Genomic DNA, 15,224 nt, shown 5'->3' on the forward strand with positions numbered 1-15,224 from the left:
TGCATTTCTGTTGCTATTTTGGACTCCTGGTGCTTTTAAATGAGCTCTTTCTAGCCTTAACTATATGATTGTGATTAGGTTCCTGTGGGGTTTGACTGGATATCTGATCGGGGAGGGAAAGCGTAGGGAAGTACCTCTGGGACCATTGGGGACCAGAGGGAATGGGCCAGAAGAAGAGGTAGTTCCTCGAAACGTTGCCCCCCTAGCATACTTTCTTTTCTCCTATTGTGTGTTTTTTTCCTAATGTTTCATGTCTATTTTTCCCTTTCCTTTTTTCCCCTACACCCCTCACTTGAGAAATAATTTCCCATCGTAACATTATATTTGCTTTTGCATTACACTTGCTTTAATCCTGGTTTACCTATAGTGCTATTACATTTATTTACTATATTGACATTTGCATTCAGTAGATCATTTAGCTATTAGACAGTGAGTGCTGGTACTTCCATAGGTGGGTTAGAACTTATAGTTGCGTATAATATCAATCAGCCCTCACTCATACAGAGCACCCTGCGATACATTACAACTTTCCTGTCGTGGAGGGATTCATTTAAATGAACAGAGTTTTCTTTTGATAAATACGTTTTATTTGCTAGTACAATTTCGGAGGTATAATACAATAAATGTAGTAGTATGATTATTATTCCACAGTCTTGCACTTTGCTACTCTTGGCACTAGAAACTCAAGTGTCCGTCCTAGGTTCATTCCATAATATTGTACAGTATATAATACATGACTAGTGCCATAAGTATTTCTCTGCCACATACACAGCTGTCGCATTCCAATATAATAAATGGATGTATCCACATTTTGGTTGGATATCGACAAACGTGCGTTGAAACCCTGTAACCAACTGCTTGTCAGATAGCTCTATATCCATATTTTGATATTGAATATATGCCAGGGTGGTTTTGACACACAAGCTCTGGGTTTCAAGATGGGGCTAGAGCGTGTTTTGTTGGGTCAGTTCAATTTACTTTATCCACATAAAATATATTGTGGTTCTAATGTGAATCCAGTATATTGAATCGATTGTTTTATGCCATACACAAGGAAGCTATAGAATTAAATGCAACGTAAAGTGATTGAGATGTCCTTGCTTCCTCCTCCGGCATCATGCGCTAGGTCAGACGTATAAGATCATGCGTTACTTTGTCATCGTGAGGCTTCATTTAACAAATCGTTTGCCTTTAAACAAGCCAGAACCGCTTTGTGCCAATTCTGTTCAATGATCTTAAAATAAAAAGCATTAGTTTCTGCGTCCCGTGAAATCTAATTGGATTTTTCTTTCATTTGTCATATGAGATTAAAGATTGCATTCAGAATTCGAATACATTTGCCTTCCTCGAACAGGGCCTTGATAATACTGTAAGGATGGAAAGATGAGCAGCGTCTCTTCTTCGGAATTAAAGCTACAAAAAAATAACCCTTAAGGCCACAGGGACCATTGAATGAGCTGCAAGTCTCTCCTTCTCTGATGTTAAACCCAGCTATGGACTCTCTTATAAAATACCAAGATTGCAAATAATATGAATGTCTCATGGAGTATGTTAAATAAGAAGCTGGATCTGAATGCAGAGACAAAACATACAATTACAGCTCACGAAAGCACCTTGCATAAGCACTTCATAAAACATTAGCTTTAATCCTTTATGAAATGTAATGTGAAAGACATTTCCTCTGTAAATGTTTAGCACCTTTTTTTTTTAAATTACGGTCTTCTTGCTGCTCAACGACAACGTCAAATCTTGTAGACTGAAAAAGGAAATGCATATTTATGGTTGGTTGAAAGATTTCTTTTCAATACGTGACTTTATAAAGATATTGTTAAAAGTTGAATTTGCTTCTGTGCCTGTGGAACAGCCATTGATGAAAGTGCATTAAAGCAGCAGTGCCCTGTATCGGAATAAAGCAGCAGTGCCCTGTATCGGCATGTACTGCACCGACACACTTTATTCGAGCAAATACCCGGTATGTACCTGGCAGATACCTGGAATGCGCCACTCCTCACCTCTGACAAGCCCCGTTGCATTTGCCTTCCCAGCCTGGGTTCATGCCTGGCTGACGGGCGGCTGATCTGTTAAATGATAATGATTAGGATTTAATAGGCTGCAATGCTTCGCGTGTCTACCAAATGGCATAAATTCCTGAATTGTAATGCATTATATATTTATATACTGTGCAGTATTGCAGCCAGAGGGAATAAAATGCTTCAATCCCTGCTTGGAAAATACCTCAATGCACTCTGGCAGAAAACAGTCACAAACCTCAATACACCCGGGTATACCCGAATTCGTGGGACTAGCCAAGCTCGAATAAAGTGTGTCGCCAGTGTAAGTAATCCGTGCACACTAACTGGGACCATCGTTGTCTCTGGCAGTAGAAAAAATTGGATTCTACCAGCTGCAAATGTCCATACTTCCCTTACTTAGCCTTAAGAAACTGAATATATTTAAGCTGCTGGTCCCGTTGGCTGTTGCTTCCAGATTCAGCCTTGTTCATGGTGGTTCAGAGTACCAGGACTGATATGTCTAACATACTGCTGATATCGAATGGCTGACACTGGTACTGCTGCTTTAACTAATTTTCAGGGCATTAGAGGTCCATCTTGGATCTATTGCGGGGGTGGCCAACTCCAGTCCTCGTGGGCCACCAACAGGTCTGTTTTTAAGGATATCCCTGTTTCAGCACAGGTGGCTCAATCAGTCGCTGTCATTCACTCCTATTGAGTCATTGACTGAGCTACTGATTGAGCCACCTGTGCTGAAGCAGGGATATCCTTAAAACCTGACCTGTTGGGGGCCCTTGCGGACTGGCATTGACCACCTCTGATCTATTGTGTCAAATAGTATGGAATGGTGTTTGGTTGCAGAATAGCATAACATAGACTATCAAAAGAACAAAGCTTTTTGGATCCAATAAAAAAAAAAATTAAGAGTAGAGTAAAGCAGAGTCTTGTATAGAGGCCCAAACTACCTCTGAAAAAAGCTAATGTAAAGCTATGTACATAAGAGGAGTGGTACTCTATACTACTAAAGTTGGCCGTGCTTTCACTAGTAGGGAGAGCAATACAAGTTTGGGAAATGAATATACATTTTGATATTGTACTGCTTGTTTGTTTTTGCCAGGCGGGGGCAAAGGGTGCACTTTGCAGAGGGACTACTGTTAAAAATACAATGTGTAGATACCAATTGATAGTGTAAATATATAGAAAACAATCTTTGTAGAGTCATTGCTATAACTGTTTAAAAAAAATAGGATAGGAAATACCCATCTGCATTGCACTGGCTATTATTCAGCCAATTTGATTTTGTTTTGTGATTGCTGTGCTAAATAATTTTTTTTTATTTGTAATGTAACAATAGTGTATTATAATAGTATATAGTGTACTATATTACACTTGACTGTACAGTATTTGAAGGTGGATTGCTCTATTAAACTATGTTCAGTCTATATTTGGAACAATTTCTTTACAGTGTGTTTTCTTCAGCTTCCACATGTGACATTATTGAATTTCTTAAATCCTAAAGTCATTAGTACTTGAATTGGGGGTAATTTTAATTTAGCAATTTGAGTGAGTGAATGAATGAATGAAAGTGATGACCATTCAATGCTTGAAGATTTGCTTCATTGGATGGGTGCAAATACATGTCCCACCTTTCAGTTATATATCAAATAGTCCACGGTCTGGTTCTTTTTTTCAATTTATTTATAGACAAATTAAAAACATCTTTTACAGCATCAATTCAAGTTTTCTCCATTTTCCATTACGTTAGGTTTTCGGGCACACATACTGTATAGGTAATAGAGTGGAGAATCCTCAGCTTGGTTGATGTTAAATGATTCTGGCGTCTCTACATATAGGCACAATCTTTTATACACTTTTCTTAACCAGTCTTAACATACAGTAGCAATTTCTTGTTTTTCTCACTGTCAGGCTAATGTCCTTGGTCAATCATCAACGTTAGAATAATGTTTCTTCAGTTGGCAATCTTTATATTGATTTACAAAACTCCCTTGTTCTGTCACTAAGTAACTATAGGATTAACTGTGTTCATAATCTTTAAGACCAAACTCGATAGTAAAACAATACAAACTGTTTCTAACTACCCTTACATTACAAACTCATGAGTCTATACCAGGAGTGCGCAAACTGGGTGGTGTTAGATTTTCGCGGGGTGGGTGAGGGCGTGGCAGTTATAGAGGTCCCATGCTCTCCCCACAGGCATTTAAATGCCGGGAGACCGTGCGAGGCCTCTATAATACACTTGCCTTCCAGCGACCCGGTGTCAAATGACGCCGTGGGGTCACGTGACATCACGTTACCATGTCGTCACATGACCCTGCACGTCATTTGACGCTGGGGCCGAGCGGAGGGGGGAGACGCCAGTGATAGCAGGCAGGTATGCACACAGGGGAAAGTTTGCGCACCCCTGGACTATACCATTCAACCCGGCAGACATTAAACATACAAAGTTTAATCCAGAATTGAAATTAATAAAACGAGATGGATTCTTGGGTCACATAAAACATTTCTACAGCTGCCTGTCTTCAGACTGATTTATGCCTTATCTGCAGAGGCAGCTAATAATTTTAAAATAAAATTTCTAACGTAATACAATATTCCTTATTTTAACTAGTTACATGCTGAATATACATGTAGATAGACCAATCTTTATTATTCAGGCGTGAAAATCATCATACAGTATCTTCAGTGCTCAATATAAATTAGGTTGGCACTACTGGTTACGTCAGACTTAATACTTTCTGAATCGCGTAACCTTTACTTTTCCGATCATGCAGTCCACATACTTCATTATTTGTCCGGAGAAGTAGCTTTCCATTTCCAAGAACAAATATTGTTCCATTTTAAATTACGTCTCATTACAAAAGCCACAAAGCTTTTTCAGAGCGGTGTCGTTATTTTTGTGTCATAACAAAAATAATCTTTAATTGTCTGTGTGGCTTGGAGGGAGAATAGTGCAGATGTCATGCTGGTATTTACTATTGGTTACAGAGCATGACTTTCCAAACATTGAGAAAAGCATTACAAAACAAGCATTGCAAAACAAAGGTTAGATGTTGGGTATGAAAGTGACAGGAAGAAAAACCCTACCTATACTGTAAAAGTCTATGCACTTACCACTGTCTCCTAAGGCTGCGCTTATAGTGCTGGCGACAGCGGAACAAATGCATTGCCGCCGTCGCGTGTGCTTTTAGTAAGCGTGGCACGACGGATTGGACGCGATCGCTGGAAGTCATCTCTTTCATTTTCCAGCGACCGTCGCCGGCACTATAAGTGTAGCCTAAAGCTTTTCATGCAGATATCACAATTGACAATGAGCCCATGAAGGTTACCTAATGATATTTATTTTTATTACATAGCGCTGACGGTGTAAACCGCACTGTATATGGAAATTTGCAGAAGAGATTCTGCCCTGAAGAGCAATCTAATTCATGGTGCCTGAGACACAGGGAAATAAAATGGCCTGCCCAAGGTCACAAGAGCAGAGATTAGTATTTCAATAGGATTCATCCAGTTCAAAGGCAGTAATTACCACTGAGCTTCTCCTTTATCCTATCCACACAAAGCTATATCTGCCGTCTAAACACTGTATTATGTCTGAAAGATGGGACCAGGCTTCAGACCATGTGCGGTTAACATGGTCTGTATCTTTTGGCCTATCTCTCTTCCCTGTCATGTAACTCCTAGTAGTCTAGGTTGTGGCAGGTTAATCTATGGGCTCTTGACCCCTCTCATGCCCCTCTTATGAGTGACCGAAGTGTGGTGATGACTCATGGCCTGTTTAAGCCTATCATGGATAGGTATAGACCATGAGCCTGCCCCTTCTGGTTCCTCCTAGGAGGGAATAGCAAATTTAGTCAGTCCTGCTCTGGAGGAGTAAGAGAGCAGTAGAGCTGTAAGTCTGTCCCATCGTGGGATGAGCGTGCTCCCCCCCAGCCTGGTGGCTGGGGGAACATCTGATCCAACCCACAGGTGCCCTGTAAGAGCAAGGGCAATCACCATCCAGAGGCCTGGGATGTCTGAGACTCTGCATCGCTGTATGGAACCATTTACAGTGAATGCCTGCCAATAAAGACCCTTGTTCATTACACTCCTGTCTAAGTATGAGTCCTTGGGGAGGAGGGAGATGTGTGCAATAGTGGGGGGTGATCTCTGGACACCCTGGAGCCCACTACGACTGGAGGCGCTAACCACCAAGAGAAGAACTACAGAGAAAGAACCTAAGCCTGTCATGATCTCCATACCAACGCAGATCCAATTCCGCTCTCCTGACCCCAACAGGTATCCGCATCACACAACAGGCAGCAGAAGCGGTGTATCACACTGGGGGGCGGGGGAGGGGGAGTAAACAGTGCTACATGTAAAACGTGAGTGTATTTTGCCATGATCACCATATTGTGCCTAGGCTGCAGCCTTGTTGGACTTCACAATGCAAAGTCTCACAAACGGACTGAAGAGGGCAATACCATATATTTCCTTAATGGGTTATTCCCTCTGTCTTCTTTCTTAAATCAGGATTACCCGTTTAAAAGACCAATCCCTTCCAATATCAATTGCGAACTGAATTTTAATAAGATCGAGAGGTTTGGTACACACCATAATGTAGAAAGTAGATTGTAGGTTTGTTATGGAACTGGGATACAGAAAAAAAGGGGGAGCACAGGTAGAGGGATAATGTTGTGATGTATAATATTGTGATATATAAAACCTCTGATAAGAAACTCTAATAAAAGGTGGTGGGAGTAATAAAAAATGGAAATACACTTACACGGCCTTGTGTAAATGCTATCGCATCAAGGTGTCTTTGTGGTCTTCTTTCTTTTCTTCTCCTCTTTCCTTTTCCTCTGTTGTGATGTTTTTCTTCTCAGGTCCAGGTATATTGTTAGGTTCGCCGACGACTTTTCCTTCAGGCGTCACCCTCAAGGCAAACAGATATACACATGTATAAACAATATTGCTGATAACAATAATATACAATGACCAGCTGTAATATGATACAGTAGATAAATGCAGTCACTCACACGGCCAAGTGTGAGTGCAACCTGTGGGGGAGGTATCTTTTCTTTGTAACACGTATGGTGGTCGTATCCAATAGTTAATGAGTACGTGGATGGTGGATAATGATGGGTAATAATAAATAAATATATATATAAAGGATGATACTCACACGGCCTTGTGTGAGAAAACACACATAAGGGTATCTCTGGAGGCTTCAATGTTGGTGTCCCGACAGGGGGAGAAAAGCTAGACGCTCCTCCCTTTAGGTATTGAGACAAAGTATAGTCTTGAATGAACAATACCTATCCTTTATTTAGCATTAAAAATAGAACATGAAGTGTAAAAAACGAAAGAAAACACATAAAATGATGCAGCCAGTCAATGGGATGATAAAATGCAGGGATCGATGCACGCAGCTAGATGACTCCGCGTCCGGATATGCTGCTGCGTTGCTCCGTTGCCTGCTCCTTGACGGTGGCTGAGATTGTCCAAAAACACTGACAGAAAAGAGCAACGCGTTTCGCCACTTTGCGGGCTTCCTCAGGCTCCGTAGATTGGGGGATAAGGCTAATACCGGTATATATGCTGCTGGTAGCCAATCCCTTGTCTTGTCAGCGAAATTGAAATTAATTAAAAAGTTAAAAACTCGTAGGTTCTCCCCCAAATGTCTTTAGGGAATGAAGACTCCATTGTAAATGCACCTCATAGGTGCAGACATTAGTATATAAAACTGGGGGAGCACATAGTGATGTCCCAATGGGGGAATACATTTAACAGTAACAATACATGTTCTAAGGATTAATATAGCAATGTTAGTGCTGTCCGAGTAACAAACTTTGTGCACAGTGCAATTGATAATTAATTCTAATGTGACTTATAAGAGGTGTGAAATGAAAATGTGATCGTGATAAAGCGGTATAAGTATATCCTTACTTATACACACGTTTAAAAGTGAGTGTAATTAGTGATCCATAATTTTAATGTTTGTGTCAAAAAAATATAAACACATAACAACAATAATTTAAAATATACATATAAGGGCAGTGGGTGTCTGTGTGAATCATAAATGGAATGTATAAAATAAACATATGGTGTGATATATTTAATCCTTGTGTACAATATACAAATAAAACCTTTAAGATGATATACAATGTATATATGCGCAGATATATACACGTATGTGCATTGTTTGAAGATAGCCTATTACACATGGTGCTATAAGATCAATAAAAGATTTATATTCATAATATTCATGTTCTGTGTATTTAAAAGTGGTATAGTCTAAAGCCAGTTTTAACAAATTCAATAAAGAGTATGGAATAAGTCTGAATATCATCTAGTGTGATATTTTGTACATATAAAATAATCAGGCAAGGTGTACTGCCAATTGAACAATATATAGTGATTAATCAAACTTATACAAAAATGCATGTGGTAAATATACATCATCGGAATTTACATATTCAGTTATCAGAGCATACAAAAACATTTTTGACCAAATATATATAATTTGTGGTATGGCCCTGGATCTGAAAAGAATCAGAGAAGAACAAAATAAATAGACACGTATAGACAAACTACACTGTGTATTATGCACATGTCTTAAAAAATCCCAACTCTTATGTTTGGGGTTGCGGAATAATTAAATAGTAATAAAGTCTGGAAAGAAAGGAGAAGGGATTGCTGTGGGGATTTATCACAGGGATGGACAGGACTTTAAACTATAAGAATGCCCCCAGATCTATATCTATATTCAGTGGTCGACAAATCACCAAAAAATCTACTCGCCAAACAAAAAAATCTACTCGCCACCTAGTACCAAACGTGTGCTGCTTGGGCCAATAGGAGCTCGCCACGATGTTAAATCCACTCGCCCGGGGCGTGCAAATGTATAGGTTTGTCGAACACTGTCTATATTCATTCCTCGGGGGGTCAAAGTTTTAAGTTTGTAGATCCAATACGTTTCCCTTTGACATAATCTTTGGAATCTGTCTTCACCCCTCCAGTGTTGATCTACTCTCTCGATCCCTTTAAAACTGAGACTCTCTGGATTTCCTTCGTGAAATAAACTAAAATGTCTTGGGACACTATGTGTTAATACCTGCTTGCGTATGTTACCCATGTGCTCCAAAATGCGTACCCTCAGAGGTCTCGAGGTACATCCTACATATTGGAGACCACATGGGCAAGCAAGCAGGTATACCACAAAATCTGTACGGCAGCTAATTGCGTTTTTAATTTTAAATTTATCTTTAGTTACATTAGAGCTGAAAGTTGCCTTGTCTCCTTTCATCGTTTGCACGCTTTGCAGCTAAAAAAACAGTTAAAAAAAACCATTGGGGGAGGTAGCCAGTTTTGGGTATTGCTGACTATTTCTCTCCTGAATGTACTTGGTGCAAGCTGTGACTTCATACAAGGTGCTTTTCTATAAATGACCTTTGGTACTGAAGGAATGTGTCCCCTTAAAATAGGGTCTAACTGTACTACGTGCCAATGTTTTTGTATGATGTCCTTCACTTTAATGGCGTCTGTACTATACGTAGTAATAAATGCTGATGTATACGTAGTATCTTTCCTTTTCGATGATGGTTTAAGCAGATCTTCTCTTGGGATCTGATTGGTTTTATCTATAGCTGCATTTATCAGTTGTGGCTTATATCCTCATTCTAAAAATCTATCTTTTAATTTGTGTGTTTGTTCTTTAAAAACCTCCATATCCGTGCAGTTTCTCTTTATCCTTCTAAATTGGCCTAAGGGGATATTATTAAGCCATCTCGGATGATGGCAGCTTGAAGTCAGTAAAAAGTTGTTCGCATCTGTATGTTTAAAAAAGGTTTTAGTTTTAATTTCTTTGTTTTCGACATATATAGTGAGGTCAAGGAAATTAATGGCTTCTCTGCTATATTCTGATGTAAATGTTAAATTGACCTGGTTGTTATTAATGTATTTGATGAATTCTTTTAATGTCTCTTCATTCCCTTTCCACAGAAATAATACGTCATCTATGTAGCAGTGCCAGGAGACCAAGTTTGCCCCAAACTGATGTTCTGACCAGATGTTATTATCTTCCCAGTTCGCCATGAAAATATTGGCAAAACTGGGTACAAACTTGGTCCCCATAGCGGTGCCACATAGCTGAAGGTATATATCTTCATTAAACCAAAATGTATTATGTCGCAAAATTAAATTAATGCAGTCTAAGATAAATGTACGCTGCTCTACTGGGATGGTTCTATCCCTTGAAATGATATTGTCAATAGCCTCTATGCCATCTGCATGTTGTATGCAGGTGTATAGGGATTTGACATCACATGTGGCTAATATGAGGTCTTCCTGCCATTCTATTGTTATGGAACTGCTCTATGCTCTGAACCGATTTATCAACATGATTCTGGCGGCAGGGAAGAACAAGTGGGACTGAGGTAACACCAACAATCTATTCTTGGGTCAGGATGTGTGGATTGCTGCCTTAGTAGAGCAGGTGTGAATAAATCTCATACCTGATGGAAGTTAAAAAAAAAACTAACACTATTAAGGACACCAATATTAAACGCTGTGGAAAATGTCTTCTTTGGGTACAGTATTTAAACTCTGTTTCAAGTAAAACTACTGTATAAAACGGCACCCCCACTAATTTTGCCATAAATACTTTTCTTTACAAATATCAATTTTTGACGATTATAATGGTTTCCTTTTTGAAATCCCCATCCTAACACAGTACAATTCTTACTTGACTAAAATATCCAGCAAACAAGCAAGCACAGCACAATAAAAATATGAGCAACACAGTGTATTCTTATGCACTTATGCACTTCTATATATCTTATACTATATATAAAAACATGCACATGCACAGTAATACAGTAATCTCCCCCCCCCCAAAAAAAACAAAGACAAAATTCACTTTTCCACAGACACTTTAAGAGTATTTCAAGCAGATAAACACATATATCGCTTATTCCTTCCCAGCAGGGACTATAACCCTGTGGCTCTATTTAACTCAGTCAAGGATTATATAATCCTGACTCATATGAGTCCCTTACTCATATGTTTCTATATTTTTCCTAAATCATCCAGTACAGAGGTATATCTTAACCCAGGGCTCTTGGACAAGGAGACACAGAAGGATAATATACAGATAAATAGTATCTTGTACTTACCCAGCCTGTGGCTTCTCGTCCCGCTCCTGACACCAACTGTAAAAATGTATTCTCTACGGTGCTACGTAGGAACCTTCTCTCGTACTTTGGATGAATCACCTCCGGAGGCCGTTAACCCACTCTTAAAGTACTGGACAGGAAAAGACGAGCAGCTCGGAGGAGAAGTAATTGAGTCAGACACCAGTGAGCGTTGTCAAAAACCTCTCCTGTTTAATGATAGTTTATAGTCAGGTTATATAGGCAAGCGAGCGTAGAAAAAACACGTGTACGTGAGAAACTTACTTCCCTTTATGTTTGTCTAGAAAGTGACAGCTGGAAAGTTACGATTTGGGAACTAACCTAACTGCATTTCATTGTTCAAGACATTTCGTAAATTCAAGACTCAGCACGGCTGGCTAAACTTCCTGTTTTTACATGGTGAAATAAGTCTGAACAAACATAGTTCAGTAGTTCGGCCACCATTAAGTGGGTAAAAGGTCAGTTCAGCATCTGACTCAAAAGCACAATAGCATAATGGCATAATGAGTACTTAATGGTTATATAGCAGCCAAAATGGAGTCCCCCCTTGATACACACATTATCACTGACATTACCTACAAAGTAAGCTAATAGGCAATCTATAATAAAATAAAATGTCAGTCATACAATTTTACATTTCATAATTGTTTTTTTTCTTCTTTATAACTAATTATTTATTAGTCCTTAAAGGTTTTCCATTTGTACAGTTTTATAGTATTCATCTAAATAACTTTTGACATAATAATATTGGTAAACAATATTCTGTCAAATGGAAACATTAAAAGGAAAAAAAGTGTGTGTGGGGGGAGGGGGGAGGAGGGTAACCTCATTTTGCAAATAAATCAATTTTTATCAATTTTTATACACATTACTTCAAAAGTTATTTCCTAATATATTAGAACCACATATATTGTTCCAATTGAATATTAAACACAAAGTATCTACCAATCCTCACAACGTTTGTCTTTACGCATAGGGATATATACAGGGCTTGACAAATTACCCAAAAAGCTACTCGCCACCTAGCCCTGCCCCCACTTATTTTTAAAAAATGGAACCAATTCCTAATAAGAACTAATAACATTGGTTTTTGACATAACAGTTTATTGTATTACATTTATACTTTACTACAATTACTCCTTGTTACATATAGAGAGAGAGGGAGAGAGTGTGTGTGTCAGTGTCAGATATGAATGACTAGTTTCCTGAACCCCTTAACCAGTGTCTGGATGCCCCCGCTTCACAATTTCTAAAGCAGCAATCCCACCTGGGATCTTACCTAATCCGCAGTCCCTCAATGTCCAGGTACCCCCATTCCTGCAATGTTATATATTGGAGGGGAGGTGTTCCCTACCTGTCTTCTGGGTTAGGGGGGATTCCGATGTCTTCCATGTGAAGCTGGGAAATCAGATCTGGAAGAAACCAATATAGGTTATTTCGGTGTAGGTATAGGACAGTTAAGATATCTAGCGTATATAAGATATCCAGCTGTGAGTGTTTGGCTGTCACGCTTCTCCCTTCCATTCCCGGCCTCTCATTTTTCTCCATCCAGAGAGAGCAACGGATCTGCTGCTGATGCGGTGCCCGGTGTGATTCCTCACCGCCTGTCCTCCCCCTCCCCCCTGCCCCCCAGGGTTTCTACAGATGACCATTCCTTCTTATTTGAATGCAATTCATAATTTCACAAATTAACTTTGCAAATAAACTTTAAATGTTTTTCATTTTTGAGTATACGAGTCAAAATAATCTACAAGTTTGAAGTGTACATACAAGTTGATATTCTGTGTGCCATAGAATTTTATGTGCACTTTCCTTTGTAGCTTTGAAGTAAATATTGCATCCTAGAATCTTCACGCGTATTTTAAGTGAAACTTTTTTGTCTTTTGCCACAGAAATTGTTTTTGTGTGGGTGCTGTTTTTAATTAAAAATCAAAACACAATTTCAGTGACAAAACGCAAAGAAATTTCACTTAGAACGTGCGTGCGCGACGCACACCCCGTTTTAGCTATTTGCACGTCTATATTTATATTAAATGTGAATTCCTCTTGAGAGTGTGTGTGAGAGTGAGTGTGTGTGACTGACTGGGTGCCTGGGGGGGTGACTGACTGGGTGACTGTGTGGTAGGGTGGTTTGGTGACTGTGGGTGGTTGGGTGACTGTGTGGGTGGGGGGGAGGCATGGGAGGTAAGGGAAGGCAAGGGGGCTGTGACAGTGAAGGGGTTAACCAGGCTTTATAATAAGGGTTCAGCCCACTTGGTTAACCCTGACCCGTGTGTTCGGGTCTTAGAGTGTCAGCTCTGGGACCCAGGTGTCGAAAATGTATTACTGCAACTGTATACTGATTTTGCGACAATAAAGATTTGTGACTTTTGCCTTTACTGGGATGCTGGGATCGGGAGATTTCTAGGCTGTAAGTTTCAGGGTGGGTTTGTCGTAGAAAGTCTTTACAGGATGTGGCTATGTATCGGGGTTCCAAAGTTAAGGGTTTCCCCAAAAGTTGTATCCGGTGATTGAGTGAGATTCTCAGATACAGCCAAGCACATTACTCCGCCAAACTCTGACTCTGAAAGCGTTCTTGCGACTCACCACCAGGATCCCTGCTGCAGCATCATCCAGACAAGGTAAATGGGTATGAAGGGGTTAAAGTATATATGTGGTCATACATGGAGTCTCTAGTGTAGCAGGGGTTCTCCAGTATAGCAGAGATACCCGCATATATACCCAGGTACACTGAACCTAGTTTAGGGGTGGGGCTGCTCCAGCTAGGTTATAATGCTGAGCAGGTTTTTAAAGTGTCTAAAAGTTTTAAAAGTTATTTGCTCATGTGTGCCAAGAATGAGGCTAGTGATTGTAGGGAATATATACACTCACTCCATTCCTGACACCAGAATAGGAACCCATAACTTTTAGAACACAGAAAAGAGGATAAAATATATTTTATCTCATAAATCAGATCCTAAGCAGAGAGATAACTATACTAATACTAAAGATAATAATTCAGCTCCTAGATAAGAATATATACAAAAATCTCCTGTTCACTCCCATTTTTTAGAGTCAGTAAAGAGAAGATTTCTACCCCAATTAACGAGAAAAGAGGAAACAGAGAGGGCAAAAATAGGGACTGCTCAAGGGACAAAAGAAGGTTCCCACCAGAAGAGGAACACGAGCAGGGACCAGAATCCAAGAGAAGAGAGTACTATTAGGATCAGTAAATTCTCCAGGGAGAGGTATCTTTAATTTGTCAACTATTATACTCACAGACGACCAAAAAAAAGTCCTCAATAAGGGACTCACCTTCTCAAAAATATGTGGGCCTAATAGCTTTCAGTTGTTTAAGGACCTTCATAAATTCACACGTAATCTAACCTGAAGAGACATTATTGAAAATTGATGCTGAGCGCATGGTCACACCGTCTTCTGTAAGTACTGTTGATCTTCCCAACACATTTACTACTGTAGATGTATGTTTGTAAACATACATCTTTTAGGGGACCATCTAAGTTTTATCCAGCTCAGTCTAAATGACATCACATAGACACTTATTTAGCTTTAACATTTTTGAAGGACAATAAGAACCTGATTATCAGACTGGCCAATAAAGGAGGGGGTGTTGTCCTCCAGGACCGTAAAGATTATTAAGGGCGAGCATACCACCTCCTTTTAGATGAGTCCTTCTACAGGAGTCTTAAATGTGACCCTACGACTGAGTATAAGGTACTATTGAGGGAATTATTGGGCACAGCACTGTGAACAAGTCATCTCTAAGTCAGAATTTTCTTTTCTTTATGCGGAATTTCCAAAAATTCCCATTTTGTATCATTTGCTGAAAACACATAAGTCCATTGTTAAACTGCTGGGAAGACCAATAATTTCCCGAATTCAATCTCTTACCTCAAACTTGTCACAATATGTAGTCTTTTTTTACAGGTTTATGTGGGAGTACTTCCATCCTATTTAAAGGACTCTACTGCCGTTCTTAATTTGTTTTCTAAATTTGAATGGAAAAACACCTATTGATGGA

Source organism: Ascaphus truei, chromosome 2, assembly GCF_040206685.1.
Source record: "Ascaphus truei isolate aAscTru1 chromosome 2, aAscTru1.hap1, whole genome shotgun sequence".
NCBI classification, from domain to species: domain Eukaryota; kingdom Metazoa; phylum Chordata; class Amphibia; order Anura; family Ascaphidae; genus Ascaphus; species Ascaphus truei.